This window comes from Thalia democratica, chromosome 5 (genome assembly GCF_965202585.1).
Source record: "Thalia democratica chromosome 5, ktThaDemo2.hap1.1, whole genome shotgun sequence".
Lineage (NCBI taxonomy): Eukaryota > Metazoa > Chordata > Thaliacea > Salpida > Salpidae > Thalia > Thalia democratica.
The window spans coordinates 2,506,937-2,524,992 of NC_139169.1; positions in this window are offsets into that span (position 1 = coordinate 2,506,937).

Below are 18,056 nucleotides of genomic sequence, written 5' to 3' on the forward strand. Positions count from 1 at the left end.
TAATGCTTACAAGCTTGCGAGAAATGATATTTTATAACAGAATTTGAAAATTCTATTTTTCAATTTTGTTGCAAATAATTATTTCTACAAGTAAGTAATATAGATACGAAGTGTATTTGAATGTAACTAACATTGCAATGATAACTATAAATTAAGTTTATGACAATTCAAATTCTTAAATTTTTATTTGAAGGGTCTAAACTCAAAAAAGTTATATGAATTTAAAAAGAAATAAAAAAACGGTTTTTGGTCTTGTTAATATATTAAATATATTTATTTTAGTTATGTCTAAAAATAACTTTAAAATATAGTAACTTTTAGTAATGTATAATTATTTAATACTAATTATTTTTTTAAGCCTTTGGTTGTAGATATTAATAAAACCTATAAAGCTACTTTTATTTTTTCAAATTTTAAATAATTTTTTATAAAAGGTCTCTAAAATGTTTTTTAAGAATTGGAATTTTTATAAATGCAAATTTTTTTCTAGTTTTTTATTATTTTTTTTTCACTCTCATGCAAAAATGCAAATTGTCCTGTGCAAAATCGTCTTCGTACATATTTGACTCGTTGACTCGTTTCTAATTGTGTAATGTTTGCGATTAATTAAAATTTAAATGCTCTGGTTTGCCAAGGATTTAATACTTCCACATCTGACCCGCCTGTAAGCTAAGCCTATTGGACCACTATTGAAAAAGTATGTTTTTGAACAAAAATTAGTTGTAGGTCTGTTTAATAAAAATCTGATAATAAAAAAAATAAAACGAAATTATTAAAAAGAAACTTTAAAAATTTATAAAACTTACTGTATTGGACATCTTACATATACTCTTTTATCGTTTATTGTTGAATTTTTTTAAATCAGTCAACTACTACGCAAGTATCTGAGGCAATAATTTCATGATTATGAAATAGAGATTTTGTATAAAATCCAGAGATTGAAATTAGACCTATAGTATATCTTAAATACTGTTTGTAAATATATTAGTTTATTTTTAATTGAAGTATAATAATATTTATTTCTTCACGAGTTCTTTTACATTTCTATAGTTTTTAACATTTAATAAAATGTTTAGACTATTTAACTTAAACAGTACTTAGTTTGATAAGAAGAGTTTTTTTAATAGTGTTTTTTGCTTTTTTTTATAAAGATACAATGTTCAAACTGTCTCGTCAAAGTAAAATCTAGTAGTGAGATAATAATAAAATTAGTAAGTACTTAATTATAATTAGTGGTCCCAACAAATTAACTACAACAACATCCATGGGTTATAATCTAAAACTTATTTTATAAACATCTCAAAAACTGTTTAAAAGTTTTCAAAATAGAAAAAGGGTTTGTAGATTTTACAGCGTTCTCTTCGTTTAATATATGTATAATACTTTTGAGTTGTGGCCCTTTTTTTTATAAAATTAAATATGTTTAAATGTCTGAATTTAAACAGTCTACTTTCTTGTTTTGTAAAATGTTTTACATTTTTGTCTGTAACTAAAACTTAGGTTAACTCATAATTTATTGTTTTAAGTTTTGCTAAACTTATGTTGTATTTAGTAACTTATTCTAAGTTGACATTATTTTTTTAAATCAATAGATCTTAAATTCAGCAACTAAACTTTAAATGTAGTTTGGCGTTTTAATAAATTAGTTAAGTAAAAAGTATAGTAAAATGTGCTATAATTATATAATGATCATTATTCATAATTGTATTTTTGTTCTCGGAATTACGCATTATTTTACAAATCTTTACACATTTTTATTGTATTATTGTTTTTATACTAGAATTGATAAGTTTAAGCTTTTATTAATTGTTGTGATATCAATTTAAATCTTTATTATAAATCTTAAAACTCGAACTAGTTTGTTGCTACTCAGGTTAGTTTTTCTGCACTGAATTTCTAGCTATGTATATTTTACTTAAAAATATTGTTCCTAAGTATTCGTTGGTTGCAATTACATGATATTTGTTTACGTAATTACGAATACTAAAGGTTTATAATAAATATATAAGTTTGTAAATAATAACCTTTTTTCATTACTTGAAATAACTTTTTTAAATAAGTAATGTATTGTTTTATGATATTCGTGAACTTTTATATACTTTCTCAACATTACACTTATTTAAATGATCTATAGTGCCACTACCTATATTCTATATATTATTGACCAAAACTAAATGTTAAGTATAATAACTTTAAATATAAATAACATAACCTAGCTATTTTACATTATATTTACGAATTTTTAAAAATTTATGATTTTAGTTTATAATGTGTTTCTAAAAGTACATATAATTTAAAGCTGTATTATATTATAAATAATAATGTCTTCCAATGAAGATAATACAAAGTTTGGTCATCCAACATTGTTTACCCGTTTTGAAGATAAGGAAAATGCACAAGTCAATGTTGTAGAACACGAATTTGCCCAGGTAGTTTGGAAATATTTGCGTTTTTTGCGAGGTATAGCAATAGGGTTAACGGTAGTAGATGAAAGCAAAAAAATGAGAGAAAGGAGAAAGTTCTTAGCTATAAAAAAGGAGTTGCGTAATTTCCTTATTGCACATAAAAAGTTTCACGACATGAATGAAATAACAGTTCAGCTAGATGACAGTTCAGTTGTATATAAAAAAATATTAAACATCATACACTATGGCAATGAATTTCTAAAACTAGAAGACATTATAAAAATTAATAGAGTAGATGAAACAAGTGAAATCAAAAGAATATGGACTCATATAAAACCTTACAATAGAGAAGTGCTTGACGCTATTAGATTAAAACAAGGAAAGTCAGTCTTAACAATACAAGATATTCACCAGTTTTTGAAGAACGATTTATTAATTGAAAAAAGCTACTTTAACACCAAATGCTCAAACTATGCAGACCTACGAGATTACATCAATCAAAGAATTGAAGACTATTGCAATGAACAGATATCAGTTGAGAATAAAAATAAGATGTCTTTTAGATTTCAGGGATCTATCGAAGACTATGAAGATGAGAAATCATGTCCGGTGTGCTTTAGTGATTACGAAACAGACCAAGAAGTTTGTCGATTACCATGCAATCACTTCTGCTGTAGAGATTGCACAGAGCAAATATTTTTAACTCCTAACGAAGGTTTAGAGTCAAGTTTTTCTCGTCCAATATGCCGAGATGATTGTACTTAACTGTAAATTTTTTGAGCTATTATAATACACTTAAAAAAAGTACGATTTTATCACTAAATAATGAAATATCTGAAGTTTGTATTTTGTTAAAAAACTTAAATTATGTAAACATGAAGATTTTGATTATACTGTTTCGTCGTTTTCTTAGATGATTTCATAAGTTGTAACTATGTTTTATTAAATTTATTAATTGCATTGTAATTATAATTAATTTTATATTATTAATTACCCTTTGCTTTATTATTACTTTAATGTTGCACACATTTTCACTTTATAAGCTAAATTTGAAATTTCATTTTAACTGCTTAGTGTAAGAATTAATGAAATAATCATGAAATATATATTGTTCTGAAAATTCGAGTGTCATGTACATTTTTTAAAAGAATTTTTTGAAGTGTTAAATTTGTTATATTACGTTTTAACAGTTTCTATTTTGTTTTAAAACATTCGTTTACCAGTTTCAATCATTTTTATATCTTAAAGTCTAAATTCTTTTCAATACACAATTTATTATTATACTTTAGGTAAGTAAATGCTACTTTTTCTTAGTTTATTTGCAAATTAGAAACAACTGATAAATTAATATATGCTAAAAATAACCTTTTGTGTACAGAACCTAACTTAAAAGTAATAATACTTAAACTTTTGCTTTTATCAAAAACATTTTAAAATCGTGTAATTTTATTTTACATTAAATAAACAATATAATAAAAGTATTTGTTTAAAATTTTTAAATCACTATTATGAGTTTTATCAAACAACATTCATTTTATCTTGATATTTGATTTATATATAAAGTAATTTTTGAATAGGTAAGGTTGATTTTACAAGTATTTTTTAAATAAATAAAATTTATTTAAATATTTTAACCTAAAAAACAACATAACTAATTTGTACAAATAGTAAAAGTTAGATAAAGTATAGTGTAAAAATACAGTTAAAAAACTCTTGAAAATATGCCAGTTTAAAACTGATATTTAAATTTAATTTATCCAACTCGCATTGGTTTCATCGCTATTTAACTATTTACAATAACGAACTTTCATATTATATAAAAGTAAGCTTTTACAAATGTTGAACACTCTCTTCAAAAAAGCTATCTTTTGTGCTCAGTAGAGCGAAGGGTCTGTTGGCTAAACTCCAAGCCACCCAAGTTTTTTTTTTTCATTTTTTAGTAGTGATGTACCGGACCCACATTTTCGGGTCCGGCCGGACCCGGATCCGGACTTTTTTTTCAAGCTAGAATCCGGCCGGAACCGGACCCGGACTTTTTTTTCAAATTAGAATCCGGCCGGAACCGGATCCGGACTTTTTTTTCAAATTATAGTCCGGCCGGAACCGGATCCGGACTTTTTTTTAAATTAGAATCCGGCCGGACCCGGATATCAGTCAAAAATGGCAATATCCGACCGGACCCGGATAGTGAGTCCGGTACATTACTAAAATAAACTAGCCTGAGTCAGAATGAGGTTTTTAAAAACTGAAAAAAAGAACTTTAATCTAATAATAAGTAGAACAGCTAGCCACAAGGTTTACAAATTTAGATGTTATTTACAATTAAAAATCTGAAATCAAGTTCATGAACAAAATACACTAGAAAATTACAAAATATTGAAAACTGGATCAGCTCAAACTCATTCAAAATTTAAAAGAAAACTAGCCTGAGTTTTTATAAAAAAACTAAACTAGCCTGAGGCAGTCATAAATTTTCTAAAATTCCCAAAAATCTTCAAACTAGCAGGGTTGCCACTGTTTAATTCAATAAAACTAGCTAGAGTGAGTATAAACAAGCCTGAGTCAGAATGAGGTTTTTAAAAACTGAAAAATTACTTTAATCTAATAATCAGTAGAACAGCTAGCAAAGGTTGACAATTTGGTAGTAAAGTTGTGGACTGATTGTGGTACACTTAACTTATTAGTACTACCCATCATAATTAAATTCTACCTTATTTAATTAATATCTAAAAATACTAAATTCTAACTGAGACTACTTTCTATAATCAGACAAGACAGTTTTGAGTGATGAATCTTTTATATAAAACACAACAAGAAATACTAGCATATACAAAATTATTAATTACTTTGGTAACACTTTAAAAACTGGAAGCTATTTAAATCTATATCAAAAGACTTAAAACAAAAAACTAAAATTTAAATAAAACTTTTAGTAAACAAGAAACTGTAAAATTTTTAACAAACTATTAAACTATAATCCTGGCTTAAATATTTAAACAATTAAACACCTGTTGAAATATTCACTTTTAAGACAAAACACCACTACTTACAATAAGCATTCACAAAAACGTTCAAGATATTTTGTTGCTTCAAGCTACACACCAAACTAACTAACTGCTTACATATAAACTGCCTGTCATGTTCTGATGTTTTGTTGCATCAGTATTTAGTTTGAAACATTTCGTCATATGATTCTCATTGGCTCGTACATTCAACCGTATTAACTCTAAATGTTCTCTGAGCTCGACTTTAAGCAATAAATAATGCAAGTATTCATTCCAAAGTTTTCAATTTTACAACATATGTAAAGAGTTGCATTTCATGAAATGTGTATTTATAGTTTAAATGTAAACAAATGTAAATTAGTCACATGTACAAAATGAGCCAATCACGGTAGGTGTTTAATTTTAACTGACGAAAATGAATCTTATTAATTTTCACAGGGTTTTTTTTTGAAAAAATACTTTTCAGTATGCTCTTTTTTACTAACTAGATCCGGGTCCGGCCGGATCTCTGTAAGGATCCGGCCGGACCCGGATCCGGACTTTTTTTTCAAATTAGAATCCGGCCGAAACCGGACCCGGACTTTTTTTTCAAATTAGAATCCGGCCGGAACCGGATCCGGACTTTGTTTTCAAATTAGAGTCCGGCCGGATCCGGATATCAGACAAAAATGGCAATATCCGGCCGGACCCGGACCCGGATAGTGAGTCCGGTACATCACTAGTTTTTAGAAATCTCATTCTGACTCAGGCTAGCTATACTCACTTTACAGGGTTCCCATATCCCTAGATTTCTCTAGATATCCCTAGACTTTTGCAATTTTTCAAAAAAAAACCCTAAATTTCTCTAAATAAAATTGAAAAAATCATGAATTTCTCTAGATTTCTTTACATTATACTTTTTTTTTTTTGTTAGTGCTGGACTAATTTTTATGATATATAAATAATATAACTCACTATCCGTGTCCGGACCTGGCCGGATCCTAATTTGAAAAAAAAAGTCCGGATCCGGGTCCGGTACATCACTGATTAAATGTAAAATTATTTTATTTATGTTATTTATGAAATTTATAAAAAAAATGTTTAAGTATAAATCATATTTTAATTTAAAACTTATTTTAAATGTGATTAAAACTTTTACTGGTATTGATTAAATCTAAAAATTTAGAAAAACTTCTGTGCAAACAATTTTTACCAAAACTTGCTAATTAGATGGTACAACATACTATTTCACTTTTTTGATATAATGTAGCTAGACTTCAACTCTAAGAACAAATTAGATAAATAATTTATTGTTGAAATTTTAAATATCTAATAATATACTAGTTGATATGTTTTGTACATTTAATATATGATATAAATAGATTTTATAAGCAACAAATAAATACTCTTTTAAACTCTATAACTAGAACTAGTTATTATTTACTTGTAGTCTTGGTTAAAATAATAAAACTAAAACAAGTATAAGATTATTTTTCAACAACTATTAGTTCTTGTTTTATTTGGGGTTATCTTGTACATTTAAAAAATTATGAGTTTTACAGTGGGCTTATTACAGTAGTTATATACCATTTAAGTTTCAATTTTTTTTAATTTCATGAAGTATATTACAACTTATTTGAGTCAGCTAGTACACTAACTACAAACTTATGTTTTATTTTAAGATCAATTAGTAGTAGCATTTTATTAAAATATTATTTTAAATTAAATATCTGCTATTTTAGTTCTGATATTTAAAAAATTTTTTTATTCTAAATGTTAATAAATTTATTCTGAACTTTTCCATTGTTTATTTTAAGCTGTTTAAACATAGAAATAAGTACTTTAGCAGTATTATTTGTTAAAACTCTGATTTCTTAATACATATCCAGTTCAGTTGAAGCTTTTTTTAATGTTTAAAAAATCAATTCATTCACACTAATAGAGTGACATTTCAACTACTTAAACTTGGATTTTTAACTTCTTTTTAGTTAGATATTTATTTATAATAAGACAATATTTTGTCTAGTTTTAAGTTTAACTATAAATTTATTAAAACTACTGTATAGATAAAGTAAAAAAAAATTGATACTAACAATGTTACAGTAGTAGTAATTACCTTTAATAACACAAAGCAGTTAGTTTTTAGTTGGATGGTATGATGAAAAAGATATTTTATTGTCATTTTAGTGATATCAAGTTTAGTTAACTATTATCGCACAAAATGGCAAAATATCGCATGTTATTCAGCTACAAACCTAGTTACTTTTTTATTATATAATAATGACAAAACACATTTAAAAGTTAAATGTAGTATATATGCCTTAACAAAACACTTCATTTAAATCTGGACTACATTTTATAATTATTCTACTTTTAACTCTTTTGTTTTATGTAATAAAGTGGTTTATTTAAATTTAAAAGACATTTTGTTTCCGTTTTTTTTATATCATTTAGTATCATAAACATTTTTCAAAGTATAAATACTTGTTAATTGTGTTGCCCTGATATCATACCAGTTTTTTATTATTATACCATTTTGTTATGTTTATTTGGTAAAAGTTCATTTTGTATCATAAAAATTTTTAGATGCAATTATTAGTTCTGAACAGTATTGTTGTTTAAAATACTTGTAAATTATTAGTTTGCAGTTTTAACTTAACTTTCAAAAGTCATTATATAGGTTTAGTTTGAATAAAGTTAGCAAAAAATTTTATTTGTACAATTATAGGCATTAAGATAGTGAGAGCTTACAGCTGTTTATTTTAAATTATACATTATATATTAAGCACATGTTCTGATAGTGTTTTTTAAAGCAATTTATTTCATATCCTTACTATAATTTAGTTCTACATATAGTTTTTTTATTGTAGAATTAAAAACTTTACTGAATATTTAGTGAAGTATGAATTCTGAGTTTTAGTTCTTAAGTGAATAATAAACTTACGAAATAAAACGTGTATATTTATTTGAACAATTTTAGCCTTATTTTGTAAGGCTCTGGCCTATTGGGAAATTTTTCTATAACTTTGACTAATTTATTAGTTTTTTTTTCTTGATATTTGGTATTAAAGTAAATGTTTGATTTTTTATCAACTTAAGTCCTAATCCTATTTTATACTTAAAGGGTTGCCACTTTACTTGAAAACTAGGAATTTGACAATATAGGCTAAAAAACCAGGAAAAACCTAGACTTAAGAAATTAAAAAAAAAATCTAAAATTTTTTACTAAAATCACTTGAAAAGACCTTGAAAAACCTGGAATTTTGAACAATTTTTATGTGTTCAATAGTAAAATTTTGATTTGACTCGAAATTCTATCATATAAGTAGAAAGATTTGCTATCATCAAATCTTTTTAATTAAAAAACATATTTAAAGTAGCTTTATAGTATCTTTTTAATGTCTTTATACTATCTAACAAAGTTTATTACCTTGAACTTAATTTTAAACTGAAAATAGACCCAAAAGTATGAGCTTTTAAAAACCTTTAAGGAAAATTAGAAAACCTGGAAAAGATTTGAAAAAAACAAGTGGCAACCCTGATCTTTAGCAAAATAAAATAGTTAAGAGATAGAGGCATGTAGAACTCAATTGTAACACTATACTATACTTTCTGTATTTTTGATGATTTAAAAAACTGTTAAGAATTTAAATTTTGTTTACAGTCAATTTGTTTAGAATTTTATTTATGACATTTTATCAAAATATGAAAACCTTCTAATTACCTGGCGACATTTATAATAACCTCAATTTTAAACTTCAGTTTTATTTTTGGTTCTAAGTTGTAAAAAAACTCAGGCAAACTCTGGATTATTTAACTTATCTTTGCAAAATGCAGGCTAATTTACTTGAATTTATAAATTTTTGGTAGACATTGTGACTTTTAAGTCATCTAGATGTTATATTAGTAGAGTTGGTTGGTTCAATGTTGTAAGGTATGGGTGGTAGTGTATTGAAGTGCTGCATTTACTTGCATTTCCTATTTTTTGAATTTTGAATATGTAGAGTCACAAAAACCCACTCAACTGTATTGAACTTAATGTTTTATTTAGCTTTTATTTATTATATAAGTTTAAAGTACCTCCTGATAGAGTTATATAAAAAAAATATTTAATGATTTTCTAACATTGTTGAAATGTAAAATTATTATTGTTATCATATTTGAATGTTTTAAATCTTTTTAGTCGGATTTAAGTAACTAATAAGTTTTTAAGTGTTTCAAAGTTTACTGCTCACTAAGTTGCTATTAAGTTTGAGCTATTTAAAGTATTCAAACAAGTTAAAAAATATCTGGCCTATATGGAAATTTTTCTATAATTAAGACTATACTATTAAGTCTTTTTTTTTCGTAAATCTTTAGTATTACATTACTTGTTTGTTTTTTTATCCAATAATTTCCTTATCTTCTCTCATTCTTACAGGATTGCCATTTTAGCTGGAAACCTGGAGTTTGAAAAATTTTGAGAAAAACCAAGAAAAGCCTGGAATTTTTAACAATTTTACCATGTTAAGTAGTATAATTTAGATTTGACTTCAAAATGTATCACATAAATAAAAATATTTGCTAACATCAAAAAGTTTTTATTAACAACAAATTTTTAAAGTAGCTTTACAGTATCTTTCAATTTTTTATAACTATTAAACACAATTACTTACTTCAAACTTAACTTAATACTGAAAATAGACCCAAAAATGCGTACTTTAAAAATCCTGGAGAAATTTGGAAAATCTGGAAAAAATTAGGAAAAAACGAGTAGCAACCCTGATCCTTAACAAAATAAAATAATTAAGAGGAAGGGCATGTAGAACTCAGTAGTATCACTATACTATACTTTCTGTATATTTGATAATTAAAAAAAATATGGTAAGATTTTTTTCAATTAGTTTGTTTATTTTTTTTTAAATATCATATTTATTTTTCATACAAAAACTTTATAATATTTCCTGGAAACATTTATAAAAACCTTAATTTTAAACTAAATTTTATTTTTATTGCTGTAAACTGTAAAAAAAAACTCAGGCTGACTCAAGATTGTTTGACTGTGTTTTGCAAAATTAACAAGTCTGCCACTTTACCTGAAAAAACTTTGAATTCTAACAATTTTCACATGTTTAGTAGTAATATTTCGATTTGATTTAAAAAATTTATCATAAAAAAAATTATGGTCTTCATCAAAAGTTTTATTTTTAGTATTTAAATTAGCTTTACAGTATCTTTTCAATTTTTTTTTTTTAATATTTAACATAGTTTCTTACCTTTAAGTTAACTCTAAACAATAAATAGACCCAAAAATTTGTACTTTTAAAACCTGGAAGAAACTTCTAAAACCTAGATAAATTTAAAAATTATGTTATACTGTATTAAATTGGTTTTATGTAGATAGTTTAAATTGTCTTTTTAACTAACACATATACCTTACAGCAACAATAGTATATTAAAAACAATAAGAAAAACGATGTCTACCACTGAAGAAAATACACAAGTTAACACCGTTAGGAAAGAATTTATTTTAGTAGTTTCGAAATATTTGCTTTTTATGCAAGTTATAGCAAAAAAGTTAAAGAAAATAGGACATGATGACATAAATAAAATGAGAGAAAAGAGAAAATTCTTAGCTATAAAAAAGGAGTTGTTTAATTTTCTTTTTGCACATAACAAGTTCTACAACATAAATAAAATAATTGTCCTAAGGGATAGTTCAGTTGTATACGAAAAATCATTTAGCATCACACAACATGGTAATGATTTTCTAAAATTAGAAGATATTTTAAAACTTGATGAAGTATATAAAGGAAGTACAGATAAAAAAATGATTATAAGTACGGAAATTTACAAAAATGAAATAATTAACACTATAAGGTTAAAACAAAAAAAATCTGTCTTAACAATGCAAGATGTTCAACAGTTCTTAGAGAGCAATTTATTAATTGAAAAAAGCGACTTTAATACAAAGTGTTCAACCTATGCAGACCTACAAAATTACATCAAAATAAGAAACAAGGACTATTACAAAAAAGAAATATCAGTTGAAAATATCAATCAGATGTCTTTTAGATTTGAAGGATCTATCGAAGACAATGAAGATGAGAAAAAATGTGTAATTTGCTTATTTGAATACAAAACAAACCAAGAAGTTTGTCGTTTACCGTGTAATCACTTCTGCTGTAGAGATTGCACGGAGAAAATGTTTTCAACTCCTAACAAAGGGTTAAGGTCAAATGTTTTGTGTCCATTATGCCGAGATGATTGTACTTAACTGTATTTTTTATGAGCTTTTATAATAAACTTAAAAAAAAGAAACAACTGCTGTGTTACTAAATTGGGTTTAATAATCAAATAATCTTAGCTATCTTAAATAAAATGAAATGTCTACTAATCATTTTAAACATTAATGTATACTACAAGACAAACATTAACATTGACAAATTAAGAAAAAAGTCATTATTAGTAACTTACATGATCCAGCAGGGGCGTCATCGGGGGCTTTGGAAAAGATGCTCCGTTTGAAAAATAAACAAAAAAATTAAAATTTTTAACGTTTTAGCTTTGTTTTTTAAGTAGCCTTTCTATAAAACTTAAATTTAGAATATGATCATTTTCTTAAAAAACTGAGCGCATTTTGTGTGTAATTAGTGCATTTAAGTAAAATAAGAAATTGCCAATGCAAATTTTTTATATGAATTTGAGCAAAAAACTAGAACAGTCAACTGAAAATACCCTATAACATAGGGGTCAGCAGGCAGTTGGTGCTCGCGGGCAATTTTTACAGTTTCAAAATCTTTGAGGGCCGCAGTTTTAGTAACATTAAAATAATTTATTGGTGTAAGTTTTAGTCACACTAATAAATAACCTCTATTCAGTTTTTTATTTAAACTGACTCCTAGCTACACATAGAATGCCTATTTGAAATTTACATATTTAATGGAATAAAATTTACAATGACTAATATACTTATGTTTTAATAAATTATTAACTATCTTAAACAGTTTGAAAAGTGGTTGATAATTATAAAAAAATTATAAAAAATACTTTCATAACTTCTTTATATTATTAAACACTTTTTCACATATCTATAATACTAACTGTAGAAAATAATTTTTGCGTTTTAAATAATTTAATCATTTATTTTATTTTATTTTAACATCCTTATAAAGTAAAATTAAAAAAAAAAAACCCTCAAATATCTACTAAAGTTTTTTATAATAAGTTAAATTATAGAACTTTTATTTGTATGATTTTGTTAATAACTATCTAATATTTAGTTTTCAACTGATAATAGGCAAAAAAGTATATGTTTTTTAGTTTCTTATAAAATCTTAAAACCTGAAATTAGTTCAGAAAACCTATAAAATTATTTCTTAAAACTCAGTGGCAACCTTGATAAGAGGTAAATACTAGAATGTAATCTAGTTAAAAAAAATTATTCTTAACAGAAAAACAGGAATATCAATTCAAAATGATTAGTCTTAATGACTACTAAAGGTTTTTTATTTATTTGGACTTAATACTTAGTTTCTAAGTTAAATATTTGATCATAATGTAGCATTAATCTAAAAAATACATAAAGTAATTAGGTAAATAGTTGTGAAACCATTAAAAAATGTTTTTATGACCATTTTAATTTAAAATAAATACAACCATTTTAAAATGCTATTTAAGAAGAATTTATACGTATATATATTTATATATATATATATAAAATAAGGTTAATGTTTGAACGTAAACACTTTCAACTGAGCCCACTTGAAGGGCTTTTAAATAATTTATTCAAATGGCGATTTTAAAAATTCTTGAACATATGTTTCACAAAGCTTTAATTTTTCATAAAGCTTTGATCATCAGCCAGTTAAATTCAAAATACAAAGCACTGTACTAAACAAAGATACAAAAGTTTTGCAAAAAAACAAAAAACAGTATGACGTAATATTGTACATTACAAATATTCAGTACAAAAATCGATCTACCTTCTAACTAATTAAACAACCAAAATTAATGAAAACAACAGTTAATTGACTATAAAATGCTTCAAAATTTGTTGTGTTTTAAAAGAAGCTTTTTTATATGTCGACAAGACGATATAAATTCGCTTCGCTTATTTAAACAACCTTCCTTTTTTAACGCATACATAACGGCTGTTGATTCTATTAAGCACAGCCTACAAACAGGGCTGTTATCATCTGCTATTGGCTGTGCTCTTTTTATCACCTCCCAAGTTAATTTAAATCAATGTTTTTGCGCTTAAGGCCGCAAACATACTTCGAAAGCTCAGTTTCATTTTCGTATACACCACCTTTAAAGGATTTTTTATGGTTGGCATACCGAAATCTGAATTGAGTGGAGCAGAGGCCGATGTAGAACTTCTTTTCAAGGTCAGAGTTAACTGTTGCCTTGTAAATAATGTTCTCTGACCTGCAATTTCCCCCCTTCAAATTGTATTTACAGCCACCGGCGTAATTACACTGATTTTTGATTGAATTACTTTTGTTTAAAATCCTTTGATTATGTGACTTGATTAATCTCTCCAAATTCGCCATACATGAATAACTGATTCGCATATTATGTTTGTTAAATATCTTTGATAATGGGTTATTTTTGTTGAAATGTTTTTTTACTACATTTATAAATTCTCTGCCGATGTTTGTTTTAACTGAAGTACAGAATGGGGGATTATACCAAATTATATTTCGCTTTCTTTTACTTTTATTGGTCGTTTTGTTTTTTTTGCTCCGTTGTTTCAAAATTAAGTTTATCATTGTAACCGCATTTTTTCATTATTAGTTCGTAATCTTGTTTTGTCTTTAAAAAGTTTTCTTCGTTGCTTGATCTTTTATTTAAACGTTTATTAATTATTTTTCGTATTTGGTTTATAATATTTTTTGGGTGGCTAGAATATTTATTTATATACATAATTTTTGCGTTTTTCTTTTTATAAGGCATATAGGAGAGATCATGCAAGTTGAGCTTCACATCCAGGTAGTCAGTCGTCAACATTGGTGATTCAATAGTGACTCTTAACCCCATAGACTTGAAGAAGGCGTGCGTTTGTTTTTTTAGCCTTTCAACTATAAAGCCAGAAGAATTGGGCAGTACAGCTAGACCATCGTCCCTGTACAACCCAACTCTTTCTAAACCAAAGATATTCTTCAACCCTCCTAACAAAAAAAGACCTACTAATTCACATAACTCTGCACCCATGAACGATCCCTGCGCTACATCAAAAAGAGAGCTGGTGTTATTTGCACTCTTCTTTTGCCACAGGTTTCCTTGTTCATAAAGTACTGATTTACATGCGTTTTTTATTAGACCTTAATCTTCAGTAGGTACGCTAGTACAAATACCAGCAAATTTTAGTGATTTTGTTATCAATTCTTCGCTGATAGAAGGATAAAAATTGACTATACCAAACTTAAAAAAGCTGTACGTTTGTTTTTCCAAACCAGTGAACCAATTTAACACTTGGTCTGTATCAGTCCACTGCATAAGTTTAGATTTTAAACGCACAGCCTTATTAATACAGTCAATCTTAACCTTAACTATACGACCTACATCGGACTTAGAAGTATTAATCAATCTACACTTGGGATGTGTCAAAAAGTTATCTTTATGGTCTTTGACCGTTATATATGCGTTTTTTAAAGGCAATTTTTTAATCCTATCGTGTATTTTTAAGTTTTTAGTTAAATTTTTAGCTTCTACATTAATATCATTTAAAGTTTTATCAGTACATTTTTCGTAATCTTTAGTAATATTGTCTTTTAATAATTTTTTATAGTCACTTACTGAAATTTCGTAAAAATTAGAAGTTTTATCAGAAGGCACAATCAAATTTTTGCACTTACTTATGTCCTGCACAATCTTTGAAAGTTCATTTTGGAAACGGCTTCTACTTGTTCTGAACTCCACGTCTTGCACCATTTTTATTAGGTCTTCTTCAAATGCCTGTAGATGTTGTATTGGCTTAGGTGTGCGTGTTGTTTTGAACCCGTATGTTTCGTGTTCTTCTGCAGCCACTTGATCTTCTTCTTCGAAGAACTTTGCTTTCCACCGCATCCGTCTTACTAAGTGTTGAGTCTTCTGTATTAATGCTTCCTTATACACATCTTGTTTACCACATGGAATATTCTTAATCGAGTGCTTGATATCAAACTTTTTAAAATCTGACATTTTTTATATGAACGTGTTTTTGTTTACTGTGCTCGACAAAAATTTGGAGCATAAATATAAAATAAGGTTAATGTTTAAACGTAAACACTTTCAACTGAGCCCACTTGAAGGGCTGTAACAACCTTGTTTGTTGGCTGTGCTTAAAAGAATCAACAGCCGTTATGTATGCGTTAAAAAAGGAAGGTTGTTTAAATAAGCGAAGCAAATTTATATCGTCTTGTCGACATATAAAAAAGCTTCTTTTAAAACACAACAAATTTTGAAGCATTTTATAGTCAATTAACTGTTGTTTTCGTTAATTTTGGTTGTTTAATTAGTTAGAAGGTAGATCGATTTCTGTACTGAATATTTGTAATGTACAATATTACGTCATACTGTTTTTTGTTTTTTTGCATAACTTTTGTATCTTTGTTTAGTACAGTGCTTTGTATTTTGAATTTAACTGGCTGATGATCAAAGCTTTCTGAAAAATTAAAGCTTTGTAAAACATATGTTCCAGAAATTTTAAAACCGCCATTTGAATAAATTATATATATATATATATATAAATCTTTAGACAAATTAAGTAATTATCTTTTCAAAAATATTATACAGTTAATTAAACACCATAAATAACAATTAATTTTCCCCTTTGTTAATGTTTAAGTTACAATACCAGAACTGCAATATACTCAGAAAACTTCTAATAGTTAAGGACATTTAAAAACGTATTTAAATCTCAGGAAAATTCAGGCTAGATAAGTTTTTTTCAAATTGAGATTTATTTACTATTTTTTTTATTTCCTTTTTGTTTTACATCATAAACAAAGTTATGTTTAATAGTTTTTAAGTTTTAATATTTTGATTTTCTACAACAGGGTTGCCAATATACCTTGAAACCTGGAAAACCTGGAGTTGGACAATTGAGGCAAAAATAAAACCTTGAAAAATCTGGAGTTTGAGAAATTTTGCAAAAAAAAACATGAACAATCCTGGAATTTTGAACAAAAATCTTTATAAAATCCTTGAATTTTGATATGACTCAAAAATCTATCTTATAAAGAAAAAGTTTTATTATTTAAAAATTCTAGTCATCATAATTTTTTTTAATTAAAAACATACTTAAAGCAGCTTTACAGTATCTTTTCAATGTTTTTATAACATTCAACACAGTGTCTTACCTTAAACTTAACTTTAGACTAAAAATAGACCCAAAAATGTGTACTTTTAAAAACTTGGAAGAAATTTGGAAAATTTATATACCATTTGCAACTTAATATGAATAAGTTATTCATTTTGTTTTTTATATTTTATTACACAAAGCTTTTCAAAATCATACAAGATTTCTTTGTCAAGTGATAAATTTTAAATGAAATTTGAAAAAATGTTTGTTAAGTGAGTAGCTTAAAAAAAAAAAACTTTAAATTATGACGTATGAATAAATTAAAATAAATACAAAAATTAGAGATTCAGTAATTAAAACTAAAGGTATGCTTATTTATAGATTTTTAATAATTTTGTTTTACCTTGTTTAATTAATGTCAGAGTTTTGACAGGATTTGCAATTAAAATTTAATTGCAAATCCTGTCAAAACTCTGACATTGTTCAAAATTTTAAAATTTTAAAACGATGTAAGAAAAGCGAACTTTACAGCCTGGAATCAATATTGATTGAGGAAGAGCGACCTAACTTAAATACGCAAGTAGCATTAAATGGTAAAACAAAATTATTAACAATCTATTAATAAGCATACCTTTAGTTTTAATTACTGAATCTCTAATTTTTGTATTTATTTTAATTTATTCATACGTCATAATTTAAAGTTATTTTTTTAAGCTACTCACTTAACAAACATTTTTTCAAATTTCATTTAAAATTTATCACTTGACAAAGAAATCTTGTATGATTTTGAAAAGCTTTGTGTAATAAAATATAAAAAACAAAATGAATAACTTATTCATATTAAGTTGCAAATGGTATATAAATACGTTCAAAAACCTTCCTATAATAGTACTTATAAATTTGGAAAACTTGTAACAAATTTAAAAAAACGAATGGCAACCCTGTTATAACCAGATTAAAAAAAAAGACTTGTAAGGTTAATCCTATTCATCAAATATTTTTACCTTTGTTTTATAAATGTTTTATAAGATATTTCATTACAACGGTTAAAGCATCTAAATTAAGTAATTTTCCAGTTTTTAGGTACACATTAGAGGAGACTGTATTGTGAAATCTATTAATGACCACAGTCATGAACCCAATGCAACAAAAGTTGATGTAAGTTTCTTTAACTGATTTATTAGTTATTTCTAAAAATATATTTCCAAAAGTTAAAATATTAGTCTACATGCAACAAACCACTAAGGCTTAAAAAGAAGTATAACAGCATAAACATTATTTTTTTAATTTAGATAACTTTAATTTATGTGCATTGAAATAATTATCTGAAAATACTTTTTAGAAAATTTATAGAAAAATTAAATTTATTTTTAAAGAATTTTATTTTAAAAAGTAACTTAA